This window comes from Triturus cristatus, chromosome 12 (genome assembly GCF_964204655.1).
Source record: "Triturus cristatus chromosome 12, aTriCri1.1, whole genome shotgun sequence".
Taxonomy (NCBI): Eukaryota; Metazoa; Chordata; class Amphibia; order Caudata; family Salamandridae; genus Triturus; species Triturus cristatus.
The window spans coordinates 218,594,695-218,611,512 of NC_140595.1; the positions used below are offsets into that span (position 1 = coordinate 218,594,695).

General features: G+C 45.1%; 18 non-coding genes across 18 annotated transcripts; all 18 read right to left on the reverse strand.

Annotated features, from left to right (window-relative positions):
- Positions 1–38: 38 nt before the first annotated feature.
- On the reverse strand, positions 39–153 carry LOC146775132 (U5 spliceosomal RNA). The gene has a single exon (XR_014974244.1). It is a non-coding gene; the product is annotated as a U5 spliceosomal RNA (small nuclear RNA).
- An 852-nt stretch (positions 154–1,005) lies between these two features.
- LOC146775133 (U5 spliceosomal RNA) lies at positions 1,006–1,120 on the reverse strand. Its single transcript, XR_014973614.1, has one exon. It is a non-coding gene; the product is annotated as a U5 spliceosomal RNA (small nuclear RNA).
- An 853-nt stretch (positions 1,121–1,973) lies between these two features.
- Positions 1,974–2,088, reverse strand: LOC146775134 (U5 spliceosomal RNA). The gene has a single exon (XR_014973720.1). It is a non-coding gene; the product is annotated as a U5 spliceosomal RNA (small nuclear RNA).
- An 852-nt stretch (positions 2,089–2,940) lies between these two features.
- LOC146775135 (U5 spliceosomal RNA) lies at positions 2,941–3,055 on the reverse strand. The gene has a single exon (XR_014973039.1). It is a non-coding gene; the product is annotated as a U5 spliceosomal RNA (small nuclear RNA).
- Positions 3,056–3,920: 865 nt separating this feature from the next.
- Positions 3,921–4,035, reverse strand: LOC146775136 (U5 spliceosomal RNA). The gene has a single exon (XR_014973040.1). It is a non-coding gene; the product is annotated as a U5 spliceosomal RNA (small nuclear RNA).
- Positions 4,036–4,887: 852 nt separating this feature from the next.
- Positions 4,888–5,002, reverse strand: LOC146775137 (U5 spliceosomal RNA). Its single transcript, XR_014973041.1, has one exon. It is a non-coding gene; the product is annotated as a U5 spliceosomal RNA (small nuclear RNA).
- An 852-nt stretch (positions 5,003–5,854) lies between these two features.
- LOC146775138 (U5 spliceosomal RNA) lies at positions 5,855–5,969 on the reverse strand. The gene has a single exon (XR_014972937.1). It is a non-coding gene; the product is annotated as a U5 spliceosomal RNA (small nuclear RNA).
- Positions 5,970–6,834: 865 nt separating this feature from the next.
- On the reverse strand, positions 6,835–6,949 carry LOC146775139 (U5 spliceosomal RNA). Its single transcript, XR_014973042.1, has one exon. It is a non-coding gene; the product is annotated as a U5 spliceosomal RNA (small nuclear RNA).
- Positions 6,950–7,801: 852 nt separating this feature from the next.
- LOC146775140 (U5 spliceosomal RNA) lies at positions 7,802–7,916 on the reverse strand. The gene has a single exon (XR_014973043.1). It is a non-coding gene; the product is annotated as a U5 spliceosomal RNA (small nuclear RNA).
- An 852-nt stretch (positions 7,917–8,768) lies between these two features.
- On the reverse strand, positions 8,769–8,883 carry LOC146775141 (U5 spliceosomal RNA). Its single transcript, XR_014974245.1, has one exon. It is a non-coding gene; the product is annotated as a U5 spliceosomal RNA (small nuclear RNA).
- Positions 8,884–9,735: 852 nt separating this feature from the next.
- On the reverse strand, positions 9,736–9,850 carry LOC146775142 (U5 spliceosomal RNA). Its single transcript, XR_014973616.1, has one exon. It is a non-coding gene; the product is annotated as a U5 spliceosomal RNA (small nuclear RNA).
- Positions 9,851–10,703: 853 nt separating this feature from the next.
- Positions 10,704–10,818, reverse strand: LOC146775143 (U5 spliceosomal RNA). Its single transcript, XR_014973591.1, has one exon. It is a non-coding gene; the product is annotated as a U5 spliceosomal RNA (small nuclear RNA).
- Positions 10,819–11,670: 852 nt separating this feature from the next.
- LOC146775144 (U5 spliceosomal RNA) lies at positions 11,671–11,785 on the reverse strand. Its single transcript, XR_014973044.1, has one exon. It is a non-coding gene; the product is annotated as a U5 spliceosomal RNA (small nuclear RNA).
- Positions 11,786–12,637: 852 nt separating this feature from the next.
- Positions 12,638–12,752, reverse strand: LOC146775145 (U5 spliceosomal RNA). The gene has a single exon (XR_014974246.1). It is a non-coding gene; the product is annotated as a U5 spliceosomal RNA (small nuclear RNA).
- An 852-nt stretch (positions 12,753–13,604) lies between these two features.
- LOC146775146 (U5 spliceosomal RNA) lies at positions 13,605–13,719 on the reverse strand. Its single transcript, XR_014973617.1, has one exon. It is a non-coding gene; the product is annotated as a U5 spliceosomal RNA (small nuclear RNA).
- An 853-nt stretch (positions 13,720–14,572) lies between these two features.
- On the reverse strand, positions 14,573–14,687 carry LOC146775147 (U5 spliceosomal RNA). Its single transcript, XR_014973721.1, has one exon. It is a non-coding gene; the product is annotated as a U5 spliceosomal RNA (small nuclear RNA).
- An 856-nt stretch (positions 14,688–15,543) lies between these two features.
- Positions 15,544–15,658, reverse strand: LOC146775148 (U5 spliceosomal RNA). The gene has a single exon (XR_014973045.1). It is a non-coding gene; the product is annotated as a U5 spliceosomal RNA (small nuclear RNA).
- An 865-nt stretch (positions 15,659–16,523) lies between these two features.
- LOC146775149 (U5 spliceosomal RNA) lies at positions 16,524–16,638 on the reverse strand. Its single transcript, XR_014973046.1, has one exon. It is a non-coding gene; the product is annotated as a U5 spliceosomal RNA (small nuclear RNA).
- Between the last annotated feature and the right edge of the window lie 180 nt (positions 16,639–16,818).

The following is a 16,818-nucleotide window of genomic DNA, read 5'->3' on the forward strand; positions in this document are numbered from 1 at the left end:
CCAACTTCTAATGCTTTTCTTTTAAACAAATGATAAACAGCCTCACCTGTGGCAAGGCTTAAAAAAATTGAATAAACTCTTAAATGTTCCTCTCCACGGAAATCTTTAGTAAAAGGCGAAAGATATTTTCGTTTTGAAGAGAAACCAGAGTAAGTGACAATATAGCTCTCTAGGGTAAGTGGCGGCACATCAAAGACCCTGTCATTGCGAGGGTGAGGACCTGAAAGGTATTTTCAGGCTCTAAGAAAGAGGGCGAGAACCAGGCCGGTGGGCAAAACAGGCCAACATTTCAAAGTCTCTGCTCAAGGTACAAAAAGGTGGACTGTTCACATGTGTATGTCTGGGAATATGCAAATTTCTTTTGTACTCACCTCAGCTCATTAGGAGTTGTCGGGGCTGCTGGGGAAGGGGAACAGCAAATGTGAATCAGGCTTTTAGTTAAGTGGCACTGTAGGCCTTTTGTCCCCTAGCCATTTTACGCTTTCAACACGCTCTACACATAGCCATGCACCGTATGTGCCTTTTTCACACGTACTTTCATTAAACCTGAATATAGAAGGATATATCTGTCTAGGCTGGAGACACGTGAAACAAGTCTGACGTGCCCCTTCAAGTCTACCTGAGAGGAAGCTGACTCAGGATTGGCGACCTCTCAGGGCACCTCTAACGGGCACAAATAACGGGCAAGCCCTATGAAAAGCACAGCATGAGTCTTGGTCCCACCTTTAAAAAGGAGGGTGACCTCTGGGATCTGGCAGCAGGATCTTTGGGAGATAAGAAAATATACTGCCTGCGATCGTGAAGTTTCAAGTCAGTCAAGAAAAGCAATCTCATGCACTGCACAAGCTCTTTCCCATGAGGCACCTCTCCTGCACTCAGTTTATGCAAATGAGCAAGCAGAGAGCTCAGGAATAAAACACCAAACTCATGTCCCCCAAAAAAGCAGCAGACAATTGCTGGATATTCCCCAACTTCTAATGCTTTTCTTTTAAACAAATGATAAACAGCCTCATCTGTGGCAAGGCTTAAAAAAATTGAATAAACTCTTAAATGTTCCTCTCCACGGAAATCTTTAGTAAAAGGCGAAAGATTTTTTCGTTTTGAAGAGAAACCAGAGTAAGTGACAATATAGCTCTCTAGGGTAAGTGGCGGCACATCAAAGACCCTGTCATTGCGAGGGTGAGGACCTGAAAGGTATTTTCAGGCTCTAAGAAAGAGGGCGAGAACCAGGCCGGTGGGCAAAACAGGCCAACATTTCAAAGTCTCTGCTCAAGGTACAAAAAGGTGGACTGTTCACATGTGTATGTCTGGGAATATGCAAATTTCTTTTGTACTCACCTCAGCTCATTAGGAGTTGTCGGGGCTGCTGGGGAAGGGGAACAGGAAATGTGAATCAGGCTTTTAGTTAAGTGGCACTGTAGGCCTTTTGTCCCCTAGCCATTTTACGCTTTCAACACGCTCTACACATAGCCATGCACCGTATGTGCCTTTTTCACACGTACTTTCATTAAACCTGAATATAGAAGGATATATCTGTCTAGGCTGGAGACACGTGAAACAAGTCTGACGTGCCCCTTCAAGTCTACCTGAGAGGAAGCTGACTCAGGATTGGCGACCTCTCAGGGCACCTCGAACGGGCACAAATAACGGGCAAGCCCTATGAAAAGCACAGCATGAGTCTTGGTCCCACCTTTAAAAAGGAGGGTGACCTCTGGGATCTGGCAGCAGGATCTTTGGGAGATAAGAAAATATACTGCCTGCGATCGTGAAGTTTCAAGTCAGTCAAGAAAAGCAATCTCATGCACTGCACAAGCTCTTTCCCATGAGGCACCTCTCCTGCACTCTGTTTATGCAAATGAGCAAGCAGAGAGCTCAGGAATAAAACACCAAACTCATGTCCCCCAAAAAAAGCAGCAGACAATTGCTGGATATTCCCCAACTTGTAATGCTTTTCTTTTAAACAAATGATAAACAGCCTCACCTGTGGCAAGGCTTAAAAAAATTGAATAAACTCTTAAAGGTTCCTCTCCACGGAAATCTTTAGTAAAAGGCAAAAGATTTTTTCGTTTTGAAGAGAAACCAGAGTAAGTGACAATATAGCTCTCTAGGGTAAGTGGCGGCACATCAAAGACGCTGTCATTGCGAGGGTGAGGACCTGAAAGGTATTTTCAGGCTCTAAGAAAGAGGGCGAGAACCAGGCCGGTGGGCAAAACAGGCCAACATTTCAAAGTCTCAGCTCAAGGTACAAAAAGGTGGACTGTTCACATGTGTATGTCTGGGAATATGCAAATTTCTTTTGTACTCACCTCAGCTCATTAGGAGTTGTCGGGGCTGCTGGGGAAGGGGAACAGCAAATGTGAATCAGGCTTTTAGTTAAGTGGCACTGTAGGCCTTTTGTCCCCTAGCCATTTTACGCTTTCAACACGCTCTACACATAGCCATGCACCGTATGTGCCTTTTTCACACGTACTTTCATTAAACCTGAATATAGAAGGATATATCTGTCTAGGCTGGAGACACGTGAAACAAGTCTGACGTGCCCCTTCAAGTCTACCTGAGAGGAAGCTGACTCAGGATTGGCGACCTCTCAGGGCACCTCTAACGGGCACAAATAACGGGCAAGCCCTATGAAAAGCACAGCATGAGTCTTGGTCCCACCTTTAAAAAGGAGGGTGACCTCTGGGATCTGGCAGCAGGATCTTTGGGAGATAAGAAAATATACTGCCTGCGATCGTGAAGTTTCAAGTCAGTCAAGAAAAGCAATCTCATGCACTGCACAAGCTCTTTCCCATGAGGCACCTCTCCTGCACTCTGTTTATGCAAATGAGCAAGCAGAGAGCTCAGGAATAAAACACCAAACTCATGTCCCCCAAAAAAGCAGCAGACAATTGCTGGATATTCCCCAACTTCTAATGCTTTTCTTTTAAACAAATGATAAACAGCCTCACCTGTGGCAAGGCTTAAAAAAATTGAATAAACTCTTAAATGTTCCTCTCCACGGAAATCTTTAGTAAAAGGCGAAAGATTTTTTCGTTTTGAAGAGAAACCAGAGTAAGTGACAATATAGCTCTCTAGGGTAAGTGGCGGCACATCAAAGACCCTGTCATTGCGAGGGTGAGGACCTGAAAGATATTTTCAGGCTCTAAGAAAGAGGGCGAGAACCAGGCCGGTGGGCAAAACAGGCCAACATTTCAAAGTCTCTGCTCAAGGTACAAAAAGGTGGACTGTTCACATGTGTATGTCTGGGAATATGCAAATTTCTTTTGTACTCACCTCAGCTCATTAGGAGTTGTCGGGGCTGCTGGGGAAGGGGAACAGGAAATGTGAATCAGGCTTTTAGTTAAGTGGCACTGTAGGCCTTTTGTCCCCTAGCCATTTTACGCTTTCAACACGCTCTACACATAGCCATGCACCGTATGTGCCTTTTTCACACGTACTTTCATTAAACCTGAATATAGAAGGATATATCTGTCTAGGCTGGAGACACGTGAAACAAGTCTGACGTGCCCCTTCAAGTCTACCTGAGAGGAAGCTGACTCAGGATTGGCGACCTCTCAGGGCACCTCGAACGGGCACAAATAACGGGCACAAATAACGGGCAAGCCCTATGAAAAGCACAGCATGAGTCTTGGTCCCACCTTTAAAAAGGAGGGTGACCTCTGGGATCTGGCAGCAGGATCTTTGGGAGATAAGAAAATATACTGCCTGCGATCGTGAAGTTTCAAGTCAGTCAAGAAAAGCAATCTCATGCACTGCACAAGCTCTTTCCCATGAGGCACCTCTCCTGCACTCTGTTTATGCAAATGAGCAAGCAGAGAGCTCAGGAATAAAACACCAAACTCATGTCCCCCAAAAAAGCAGCAGACAATTGCTGGATATTCCCCAACTTCTAATGCTTTTCTTTTAAACAAATGATAAACAGCCTCACCTGTGGCAAGGCTTAAAAAAATTGAATAAACTCTTAAATGTTCCTCTCCACGGAAATCTTTAGTAAAAGGCGAAAGATTTTTTCGTTTTGAAGAGAAACCAGAGTAAGTGACAATATAGCTCTCTAGGGTAAGTGGCGGCACATCAAAGACCCTGTCATTGCGAGGGTGAGGACCTGAAAGGTATTTTCAGGCTCTAAGAAAGAGGGCGAGAACCAGGCCGGTGGGCAAAACAGGCCAACATTTCAAAGTCTCTGCTCAAGGTACAAAAAGGTGGACTGTTCACATGTGTATGTCTGGGAATATGCAAATTTCTTTTGTACTCACCTCAGCTCATTAGGAGTTGTCGGGGCTGCTGGGGAAGGGGAACAGGAAATGTGAATCAGGCTTTTAGTTAAGTGGCACTGTAGGCCTTTTGTCCCCTAGCCATTTTACGCTTTCAACACGCTCTACACATAGCCATGCACCGTATGTGCCTTTTTCACACGTACTTTCATTAAACCTGAATATAGAAGGATATATCTGTCTAGGCTGGAGACACGTGAAACAAGTCTGACGTGCCCCTTCAAGTCTACCTGAGAGGAAGCTGACTCAGGATTGGCGACCTCTCAGGGCACCTCTAACGGGCACAAATAACGGGCAAGCCCTATGAAAAGCACAGCATGAGTCTTGGTCCCACCTTTAAAAAGGAGGGTGACCTCTGGGATCTGGCAGCAGGATCTTTGGGAGATAAGAAAATATACTGCCTGCGATCGTGAAGTTTCAAGTCAGTCAAGAAAAGCAATCTCATGCACTGCACAAGCTCTTTCCCATGAGGCACCTCTCCTGCACTCTGTTTATGCAAATGAGCAAGCAGAGAGCTCAGGAATAAAACACCAAACTCATGTCCCCCAAAAAAGCAGCAGACAATTGCTGGATATTCCCCAACTTCTAATGCTTTTCTTTTAAACAAATGATAAACAGCCTCACCTGTGGCAAGGCTTAAAAAAATTGAATAAACTCTTAAATGTTCCTCTCCACGGAAATCTTTAGTAAAAGGCGAAAGATTTTTTCGTTTTGAAGAGAAACCAGAGTAAGTGACAATATAGCTCTCTAGGGTAAGTGGCGGCACATCAAAGACCCTGTCATTGCGAGGGTGAGGACCTGAAAGGTATTTTCAGGCTCTAAGAAAGAGGGCGAGAACCAGGCCGGTGGGCAAAACAGGCCAACATTTCAAAGTCTCTGCTCAAGGTACAAAAAGGTGGACTGTTCACATGTGTATGTCTGGGAATATTCAAATTTCTTTTGTACTCACCTCAGCTCATTAGGAGTTGTCGGGGCTGCTGGGGAAGGGGAACAGCAAATGTGAATCAGGCTTTTAGTTAAGTGGCACTGTAGGCCTTTTGTCCCCTAGCCATTTTACGCTTTCAACACGCTCTACACATAGCCATGCACTGTATGTGCCTTTTTCACACGTACTTTCATTAAACCTGAATATAGAAGGATATATCTGTCTAGGCTGGAGACACGTGAAACAAGTCTGACGTGCCCCTTCAAGTCTACCTGAGAGGAAGCGGACTCAGGATTGGCGACCTCTCAGGGCACCTCCAACGGGCACAAATAACGGGCAAGCCCTATGAAAAGCACAGCATGAGTCTTGGTCCCACCTTTAAAAAGGAGGGTGACCTCTGGGATCTGGCAGCAGGATCTTTGGGAGATAAGAAAATATACTGCCTGCGATCGTGAAGTTTCAAGTCAGTCAAGAAAAGCAATCTCATGCACTGCACAAGCTCTTTCCCATGAGGCACCTCTCCTGCACTCTGTTTATGCAAATGAGCAAGCAGAGAGCTCAGGAATAAAACACCAAACTCATGTCCCCCAAAAAAGCAGCAGACAATTGCTGGATATTCCCCAACTTCTAATGCTTTTCTTTTAAACAAATGATAAACAGCCTCACCTGTGGCAAGGCTTAAAAAAATTGATTAAACTCTTAAATGTTCCTCTCCACGGAAATCTTTAGTAAAAGGCGAAAGATTTTTTCGTTTTGAAGAGAAACCAGAGTAAGTGACAATATAGCTCTCTAGGGTAAGTGGCGGCACATCAAAGACCCTGTCATTGCGAGGGTGAGGACCTGAAAGATATTTTCAGGCTCTAAGAAAGAGGGCGAGAACCAGGCCGGTGGGCAAAACAGGCCAACATTTCAAAGTCTCTGCTCAAGGTACAAAAAGGTGGACTGTTCACATGTGTATGTCTGGGAATATGCAAATTTCTTTTGTACTCACCTCAGCTCATTAGGAGTTGTCGGGGCTGCTGGGGAAGGGGAACAGGAAATGTGAATCAGGCTTTTAGTTAAGTGGCACTGTAGGCCTTTTGTCCCCTAGCCATTTTACGCTTTCAACACGCTCTACACATAGCCATGCACCGTATGTGCCTTTTTCACACGTACTTTCATTAAACCTGAATATAGAAGGATATATCTGTCTAGGCTGGAGACACGTGAAACAAGTCTGACGTGCCCCTTCAAGTCTACCTGAGAGGAAGCTGACTCAGGATTGGCGACCTCTCAGGGCACCTCGAACGGGCACAAATAACGGGCACAAATAACGGGCAAGCCCTATGAAAAGCACAGCATGAGTCTTGGTCCCACCTTTAAAAAGGAGGGTGACCTCTGGGATCTGGCAGCAGGATCTTTGGGAGATAAGAAAATATACTGCCTGCGATCGTGAAGTTTCAAGTCAGTCAAGAAAAGCAATCTCATGCACTGCACAAGCTCTTTCCCATGAGGCACCTCTCCTGCACTCTGTTTATGCAAATGAGCAAGCAGAGAGCTCAGGAATAAAACACCAAACTCATGTCCCCCAAAAAAGCAGCAGACAATTGCTGGATATTCCCCAACTTCTAATGCTTTTCTTTTAAACAAATGATAAACAGCCTCACCTGTGGCAAGGCTTAAAAAAATTGAATAAACTCTTAAATGTTCCTCTCCACGGAAATCTTTAGTAAAAGGCGAAAGATTTTTTCGTTTTGAAGAGAAACCAGAGTAAGTGACAATATAGCTCTCTAGGGTAAGTGGCGGCACATCAAAGACCCTGTCATTGCGAGGGTGAGGACCTGAAAGGTATTTTCAGGCTCTAAGAAAGAGGGCGAGAACCAGGCCGGTGGGCAAAACAGGCCAACATTTCAAAGTCTCTGCTCAAGGTACAAAAAGGTGGACTGTTCACATGTGTATGTCTGGGAATATGCAAATTTCTTTTGTACTCACCTCAGCTCATTAGGAGTTGTCGGGGCTGCTGGGGAAGGGGAACAGGAAATGTGAATCAGGCTTTTAGTTAAGTGGCACTGTAGGCCTTTTGTCCCCTAGCCATTTTACGCTTTCAACACGCTCTACACATAGCCATGCACCGTATGTGCCTTTTTCACACGTACTTTCATTAAACCTGAATATAGAAGGATATATCTGTCTAGGCTGGAGACACGTGAAACAAGTCTGACGTGCCCCTTCAAGTCTACCTGAGAGGAAGCTGACTCAGGATTGGCGACCTCTCAGGGCACCTCGAACGGGCACAAATAACGGGCAAGCCCTATGAAAAGCACAGCATGAGTCTTGGTCCCACCTTTAAAAAGGAGGGTGACCTCTGGGATCTGGCAGCAGGATCTTTGGGAGATAAGAAAATATACTGCCTGCGATCGTGAAGTTTCAAGTCAGTCAAGAAAAGCAATCTCATGCACTGCACAAGCTCTTTCCCATGAGGCACCTCTCCTGCACTCTGTTTATGCAAATGAGCAAGCAGAGAGCTCAGGAATAAAACACCAAACTCATGTCCCCCAAAAAAGCAGCAGACAATTGCTGGATATTCCCCAACTTCTAATGCTTTTCTTTTAAACAAATGATAAACAGCCTCACCTGTGGCAAGGCTTAAAAAAATTGAATAAACTCTTAAATGTTCCTCTCCACGGAAATCTTTAGTAAAAGGCGAAAGATTTTTTCGTTTTGAAGAGAAACCAGAGTAAGTGACAATATAGCTCTCTAGGGTAAGTGGCGGCACATCAAAGACCCTGTCATTGCGAGGGTGAGGACCTGAAAGGTATTTTCAGGCTCTAAGAAAGAGGGCGAGAACCAGGCCGGTGGGCAAAACAGGCCAACATTTCAAAGTCTCTGCTCAAGGTACAAAAAGGTGGACTGTTCACATGTGTATGTCTGGGAATATTCAAATTTCTTTTGTACTCACCTCAGCTCATTAGGAGTTGTCGGGGCTGCTGGGGAAGGGGAACAGCAAATGTGAATCAGGCTTTTAGTTAAGTGGCACTGTAGGCCTTTTGTCCCCTAGCCATTTTACGCTTTCAACACGCTCTACACATAGCCATGCACTGTATGTGCCTTTTTCACACGTACTTTCATTAAACCTGAATATAGAAGGATATATCTGTCTAGGCTGGAGACACGTGAAACAAGTCTGACGTGCCCCTTCAAGTCTACCTGAGAGGAAGCTGACTCAGGATTGGCGACCTCTCAGGGCACCTCTAACGGGCACAAATAACGGGCAAGCCCTATGAAAAGCACAGCATGAGTCTTGGTCCCACCTTTAAAAAGGAGGGTGACCTCTGGGATCTGGCAGCAGGATCTTTGGGAGATAAGAAAATATACTGCCTGCGATCGTGAAGTTTCAAGTCAGTCAAGAAAAGCAATCTCATGCACTGCACAAGCTCTTTCCCATGAGGCACCTCTCCTGCACTCTGTTTATGCAAATGAGCAAGCAGAGAGCTCAGGAATAAAACACCAAACTCATGTCCCCCAAAAAAGCAGCAGACAATTGCTGGATATTCCCCAACTTCTAATGCTTTTCTTTTAAACAAATGATAAACAGCCTCACCTGTGGCAAGGCTTAAAAAAATTGAATAAACTCTTAAATGTTCCTCTCCACGGAAATCTTTAGTAAAAGGCGAAAGATATTTTCGTTTTGAAGAGAAACCAGAGTAAGTGACAATATAGCTCTCTAGGGTAAGTGGCGGCACATCAAAGACCCTGTCATTGCGAGGGTGAGGACCTGAAAGGTATTTTCAGGCTCTAAGAAAGAGGGCGAGAACCAGGCCGGTGGGCAAAACAGGCCAACATTTCAAAGTCTCTGCTCAAGGTACAAAAAGGTGGACTGTTCACATGTGTATGTCTGGGAATATGCAAATTTCTTTTGTACTCACCTCAGCTCATTAGGAGTTGTCGGGGCTGCTGGGGAAGGGGAACAGCAAATGTGAATCAGGCTTTTAGTTAAGTGGCACTGTAGGCCTTTTGTCCCCTAGCCATTTTACGCTTTCAACACGCTCTACACATAGCCATGCACCGTATGTGCCTTTTTCACACGTACTTTCATTAAACCTGAATATAGAAGGATATATCTGTCTAGGCTGGAGACACGTGAAACAAGTCTGACGTGCCCCTTCAAGTCTACCTGAGAGGAAGCTGACTCAGGATTGGCGACCTCTCAGGGCACCTCTAACGGGCACAAATAACGGGCAAGCCCTATGAAAAGCACAGCATGAGTCTTGGTCCCACCTTTAAAAAGGAGGGTGACCTCTGGGATCTGGCAGCAGGATCTTTGGGAGATAAGAAAATATACTGCCTGCGATCGTGAAGTTTCAAGTCAGTCAAGAAAAGCAATCTCATGCACTGCACAAGCTCTTTCCCATGAGGCACCTCTCCTGCACTCAGTTTATGCAAATGAGCAAGCAGAGAGCTCAGGAATAAAACACCAAACTCATGTCCCCCAAAAAAGCAGCAGACAATTGCTGGATATTCCCCAACTTCTAATGCTTTTCTTTTAAACAAATGATAAACAGCCTCATCTGTGGCAAGGCTTAAAAAAATTGAATAAACTCTTAAATGTTCCTCTCCACGGAAATCTTTAGTAAAAGGCGAAAGATTTTTTCGTTTTGAAGAGAAACCAGAGTAAGTGACAATATAGCTCTCTAGGGTAAGTGGCGGCACATCAAAGACCCTGTCATTGCGAGGGTGAGGACCTGAAAGGTATTTTCAGGCTCTAAGAAAGAGGGCGAGAACCAGGCCGGTGGGCAAAACAGGCCAACATTTCAAAGTCTCTGCTCAAGGTACAAAAAGGTGGACTGTTCACATGTGTATGTCTGGGAATATGCAAATTTCTTTTGTACTCACCTCAGCTCATTAGGAGTTGTCGGGGCTGCTGGGGAAGGGGAACAGGAAATGTGAATCAGGCTTTTAGTTAAGTGGCACTGTAGGCCTTTTGTCCCCTAGCCATTTTACGCTTTCAACACGCTCTACACATAGCCATGCACCGTATGTGCCTTTTTCACACGTACTTTCATTAAACCTGAATATAGAAGGATATATCTGTCTAGGCTGGAGACACGTGAAACAAGTCTGACGTGCCCCTTCAAGTCTACCTGAGAGGAAGCTGACTCAGGATTGGCGACCTCTCAGGGCACCTCGAACGGGCACAAATAACGGGCAAGCCCTATGAAAAGCACAGCATGAGTCTTGGTCCCACCTTTAAAAAGGAGGGTGACCTCTGGGATCTGGCAGCAGGATCTTTGGGAGATAAGAAAATATACTGCCTGCGATCGTGAAGTTTCAAGTCAGTCAAGAAAAGCAATCTCATGCACTGCACAAGCTCTTTCCCATGAGGCACCTCTCCTGCACTCTGTTTATGCAAATGAGCAAGCAGAGAGCTCAGGAATAAAACACCAAACTCATGTCCCCCAAAAAAAGCAGCAGACAATTGCTGGATATTCCCCAACTTGTAATGCTTTTCTTTTAAACAAATGATAAACAGCCTCACCTGTGGCAAGGCTTAAAAAAATTGAATAAACTCTTAAAGGTTCCTCTCCACGGAAATCTTTAGTAAAAGGCGAAAGATTTTTTCGTTTTGAAGAGAAACCAGAGTAAGTGACAATATAGCTCTCTAGGGTAAGTGGCGGCACATCAAAGACGCTGTCATTGCGAGGGTGAGGACCTGAAAGGTATTTTCAGGCTCTAAGAAAGAGGGCGAGAACCAGGCCGGTGGGCAAAACAGGCCAACATTTCAAAGTCTCTGCTCAAGGTACAAAAAGGTGGACTGTTCACATGTGTATGTCTGGGAATATGCAAATTTCTTTTGTACTCACCTCAGCTCATTAGGAGTTGTCGGGGCTGCTGGGGAAGGGGAACAGGAAATGTGAATCAGGCTTTTAGTTAAGTGGCACTGTAGGCCTTTTGTCCCCTAGCCATTTTACGCTTTCAACACGCTCTACACATAGCCATGCACCGTATGTGCCTTTTTCACACGTACTTTCATTAAACCTGAATATAGAAGGATATATCTGTCTAGGCTGGAGACACGTGAAACAAGTCTGACGTGCCCCTTCAAGTCTACCTGAGAGGAAGCTGACTCAGGATTGGCGACCTCTCAGGGCACCTCGAACGGGCACAAATAACGGGCAAGCCCTATGAAAAGCACAGCATGAGTCTTGGTCCCACCTTTAAAAAGGAGGGTGACCTCTGGGATCTGGCAGCAGGATCTTTGGGAGATAAGAAAATATACTGCCTGCGATCGTGAAGTTTCAAGTCAGTCAAGAAAAGCAATCTCATGCACTGCACAAGCTCTTTCCCATGAGGCACCTCTCCTGCACTCTGTTTATGCAAATGAGCAAGCAGAGAGCTCAGGAATAAAACACCAAACTCATGTCCCCCAAAAAAGCAGCAGACAATTGCTGGATATTCCCCAACTTCTAATGCTTTTCTTTTAAACAAATGATAAACAGCCTCACCTGTGGCAAGGCTTAAAAAAATTGAATAAACTCTTAAATGTTCCTCTCCACGGAAATCTTTAGTAAAAGGCGAAAGATTTTTTCGTTTTGAAGAGAAACCAGAGTAAGTGACAATATAGCTCTCTAGGGTAAGTGGCGGCACATCAAAGACCCTGTCATTGCGAGGGTGAGGACCTGAAAGGTATTTTCAGGCTCTAAGAAAGAGGGCGAGAACCAGGCCGGTGGGCAAAACAGGCCAACATTTCAAAGTCTCTGCTCAAGGTACAAAAAGGTGGACTGTTCACATGTGTATGTCTGGGAATATTCAAATTTCTTTTGTACTCACCTCAGCTCATTAGGAGTTGTCGGGGCTGCTGGGGAAGGGGAACAGCAAATGTGAATCAGGCTTTTAGTTAAGTGGCACTGTAGGCCTTTTGTCCCCTAGCCATTTTACGCTTTCAACACGCTCTACACATAGCCATGCACTGTATGTGCCTTTTTCACACGTACTTTCATTAAACCTGAATATAGAAGGATATATCTGTCTAGGCTGGAGACACGTGAAACAAGTCTGACGTGCCCCTTCAAGTCTACCTGAGAGGAAGCTGACTCAGGATTGGCGACCTCTCAGGGCACCTCTAACGGGCACAAATAACGGGCAAGCCCTATGAAAAGCACAGCATGAGTCTTGGTCCCACCTTTAAAAAGGAGGGTGACCTCTGGGATCTGGCAGCAGGATCTTTGGGAGATAAGAAAATATACTGCCTGCGATCGTGAAGTTTCAAGTCAGTCAAGAAAAGCAATCTCATGCACTGCACAAGCTCTTTCCCATGAGGCACCTCTCCTGCACTCTGTTTATGCAAATGAGCAAGCAGAGAGCTCAGGAATAAAACACCAAACTCATGTCCCCCAAAAAAGCAGCAGACAATTGCTGGATATTCCCCAACTTCTAATGCTTTTCTTTTAAACAAATGATAAACAGCCTCACCTGTGGCAAGGCTTAAAAAAATTGAATAAACTCTTAAATGTTCCTCTCCACGGAAATCTTTAGTAAAAGGCGAAAGATATTTTCGTTTTGAAGAGAAACCAGAGTAAGTGACAATATAGCTCTCTAGGGTAAGTGGCGGCACATCAAAGACCCTGTCATTGCGAGGGTGAGGACCTGAAAGGTATTTTCAGGCTCTAAGAAAGAGGGCGAGAACCAGGCCGGTGGGCAAAACAGGCCAACATTTCAAAGTCTCTGCTCAAGGTACAAAAAGGTGGACTGTTCACATGTGTATGTCTGGGAATATGCAAATTTCTTTTGTACTCACCTCAGCTCATTAGGAGTTGTCGGGGCTGCTGGGGAAGGGGAACAGCAAATGTGAATCAGGCTTTTAGTTAAGTGGCACTGTAGGCCTTTTGTCCCCTAGCCATTTTACGCTTTCAACACGCTCTACACATAGCCATGCACCGTATGTGCCTTTTTCACACGTACTTTCATTAAACCTGAATATAGAAGGATATATCTGTCTAGGCTGGAGACACGTGAAACAAGTCTGACGTGCCCCTTCAAGTCTACCTGAGAGGAAGCTGACTCAGGATTGGCGACCTCTCAGGGCACCTCTAACGGGCACAAATAACGGGCAAGCCCTATGAAAAGCACAGCATGAGTCTTGGTCCCACCTTTAAAAAGGAGGGTGACCTCTGGGATCTGGCAGCAGGATCTTTGGGAGATAAGAAAATATACTGCCTGCGATCGTGAAGTTTCAAGTCAGTCAAGAAAAGCAATCTCATGCACTGCACAAGCTCTTTCCCATGAGGCACCTCTCCTGCACTCAGTTTATGCAAATGAGCAAGCAGAGAGCTCAGGAATAAAACACCAAACTCATGTCCCCCAAAAAAGCAGCAGACAATTGCTGGATATTCCCCAACTTCTAATGCTTTTCTTTTAAACAAATGATAAACAGCCTCATCTGTGGCAAGGCTTAAAAAAATTGAATAAACTCTTAAATGTTCCTCTCCACGGAAATCTTTAGTAAAAGGCGAAAGATTTTTTCGTTTTGAAGAGAAACCAGAGTAAGTGACAATATAGCTCTCTAGGGTAAGTGGCGGCACATCAAAGACCCTGTCATTGCGAGGGTGAGGACCTGAAAGGTATTTTCAGGCTCTAAGAAAGAGGGCGAGAACCAGGCCGGTGGGCAAAACAGGCCAACATTTCAAAGTCTCTGCTCAAGGTACAAAAAGGTGGACTGTTCACATGTGTATGTCTGGGAATATGCAAATTTCTTTTGTACTCACCTCAGCTCATTAGGAGTTGTCGGGGCTGCTGGGGAAGGGGAACAGGAAATGTGAATCAGGCTTTTAGTTAAGTGGCACTGTAGGCCTTTTGTCCCCTAGCCATTTTACGCTTTCAACACGCTCTACACATAGCCATGCACCGTATGTGCCTTTTTCACACGTACTTTCATTAAACCTGAATATAGAAGGATATATCTGTCTAGGCTGGAGACACGTGAAACAAGTCTGACGTGCCCCTTCAAGTCTACCTGAGAGGAAGCTGACTCAGGATTGGCGACCTCTCAGGGCACCTCGAACGGGCACAAATAACGGGCAAGCCCTATGAAAAGCACAGCATGAGTCTTGGTCCCACCTTTAAAAAGGAGGGTGACCTCTGGGATCTGGCAGCAGGATCTTTGGGAGATAAGAAAATATACTGCCTGCGATCGTGAAGTTTCAAGTCAGTCAAGAAAAGCAATCTCATGCACTGCACAAGCTCTTTCCCATGAGGCACCTCTCCTGCACTCTGTTTATGCAAATGAGCAAGCAGAGAGCTCAGGAATAAAACACCAAACTCATGTCCCCCAAAAAAAGCAGCAGACAATTGCTGGATATTCCCCAACTTGTAATGCTTTTCTTTTAAACAAATGATAAACAGCCTCACCTGTGGCAAGGCTTAAAAAAATTGAATAAACTCTTAAAGGTTCCTCTCCACGGAAATCTTTAGTAAAAGGCAAAAGATTTTTTCGTTTTGAAGAGAAACCAGAGTAAGTGACAATATAGCTCTCTAGGGTAAGTGGCGGCACATCAAAGACGCTGTCATTGCGAGGGTGAGGACCTGAAAGGTATTTTCAGGCTCTAAGAAAGAGGGCGAGAACCAGGCCGGTGGGCAAAACAGGCCAACATTTCAAAGTCTCAGCTCAAGGTACAAAAAGGTGGACTGTTCACATGTGTATGTCTGGGAATATGCAAATTTCTTTTGTACTCACCTCAGCTCATTAGGAGTTGTCGGGGCTGCTGGGGAAGGGGAACAGCAAATGTGAATCAGGCTTTTAGTTAAGTGGCACTGTAGGCCTTTTGTCCCCTAGCCATTTTACGCTTTCAACACGCTCTACACATAGCCATGCACCGTATGTGCCTTTTTCACACGTACTTTCATTAAACCTGAATATAGAAGGATATATCTGTCTAGGCTGGAGACACGTGAAACAAGTCTGACGTGCCCCTTCAAGTCTACCTGAGAGGAAGCTGACTCAGGATTGGCGACCTCTCAGGGCACCTCGACCTAACGGGCACAAATAACGGGCAAGCCCTATGAAAAGCACAGCATGAGTCTTGGTCCCACCTTTAAAAAGGAGGGTGACCTCTGGGATCTGGCAGCAGGATCTTTGGGAGATAAGAAAATATACTGCCTGCGATCGTGAAGTTTCAAGTCAGTCAAGAAAAGCAATCTCATGCACTGCACAAGCTCTTTCCCATGAGGCACCTCTCCTGCACTCTGTTTATGCAAATGAGCAAGCAGAGAGCTCAGGAATAAAACACCAAACTCATGTCCCCCAAAAAAGCAGCAGACAATTGCTGGATATTCCCCAACTTCTAATGCTTTTCTTTTAAACAAATGATAAACAGCCTCACCTGTGGCAAGGCTTAAAAAAATTGAATAAACTCTTAAATGTTCCTCTCCACGGAAATCTTTAGTAAAAGGCGAAAGATTTTTTCGTTTTGAAGAGAAACCAGAGTAAGTGACAATATAGCTCTCTAGGGTAAGTGGCGGCACATCAAAGACCCTGTCATTGCGAGGGTGAGGACCTGAAAGATATTTTCAGGCTCTAAGAAAGAGGGCGAGAACCAGGCCGGTGGGCAAAACAGGCCAACATTTCAAAGTCTCTGCTCAAGGTACAAAAAGGTGGACTGTTCACATGTGTATGTCTGGGAATATGCAAATTTCTTTTGTACTCACCTCAGCTCATTAGGAGTTGTCGGGGCTGCTGGGGAAGGGGAACAGGAAATGTGAATCAGGCTTTTAGTTAAGTGGCACTGTAGGCCTTTTGTCCCCTAGCCATTTTACGCTTTCAACACGCTCTACACATAGCCATGCACCGTATGTGCCTTTTTCACACGTACTTTCATTAAACCTGAATATAGAAGGATATATCTGTCTAGGCTGGAGACACGTGAAACAAGTCTGACGTGCCCCTTCAAGTCTACCTGAGAGGAAGCTGACTCAGGATTGGCGACCTCTCAGGGCACCTCGAACGGGCACAAATAACGGGCACAAATAACGGGCAAGCCCTATGAAAAGCACAGCATGAGTCTTGGTCCCACCTTTAAAAAGGAGGGTGACCTCTGGGATCTGGCAGCAGGATCTTTGGGAGATAAGAAAATATACTGCCTGCGATCGTGAAGTTTCAAGTCAGTCAAGAAAAGCAATCTCATGCACTGCACAAGCTCTTTCCCATGAGGCACCTCTCCTGCACTCTGTTTATGCAAATGAGCAAGCAGAGAGCTCAGGAATAAAACACCAAACTCATGTCCCCCAAAAAAGCAGCAGACAATTGCTGGATATTCCCCAACTTCTAATGCTTTTCTTTTAAACAAATGATAAACAGCCTCACCTGTGGCAAGGCTTAAAAAAATTGAATAAACTCTTAAATGTTCCTCTCCACGGAAATCTTTAGTAAAAGGCGAAAGATTTTTTCGTTTTGAAGAGAAACCAGAGTAAGTGACAATATAGCTCTCTAGGGTAAGTGGCGGCACATCAAAGACCCTGTCATTGCGAGGGTGAGGACCTGAAAGGTATTTTCAGGCTCTAAGAAAGAGGGCGAGAACCAGGCCGGTGGGCAAAACAGGCCAACATTTCAAAGTCTCTGCTCAAGGTACAAAAAGGTGGACTGTTCACATG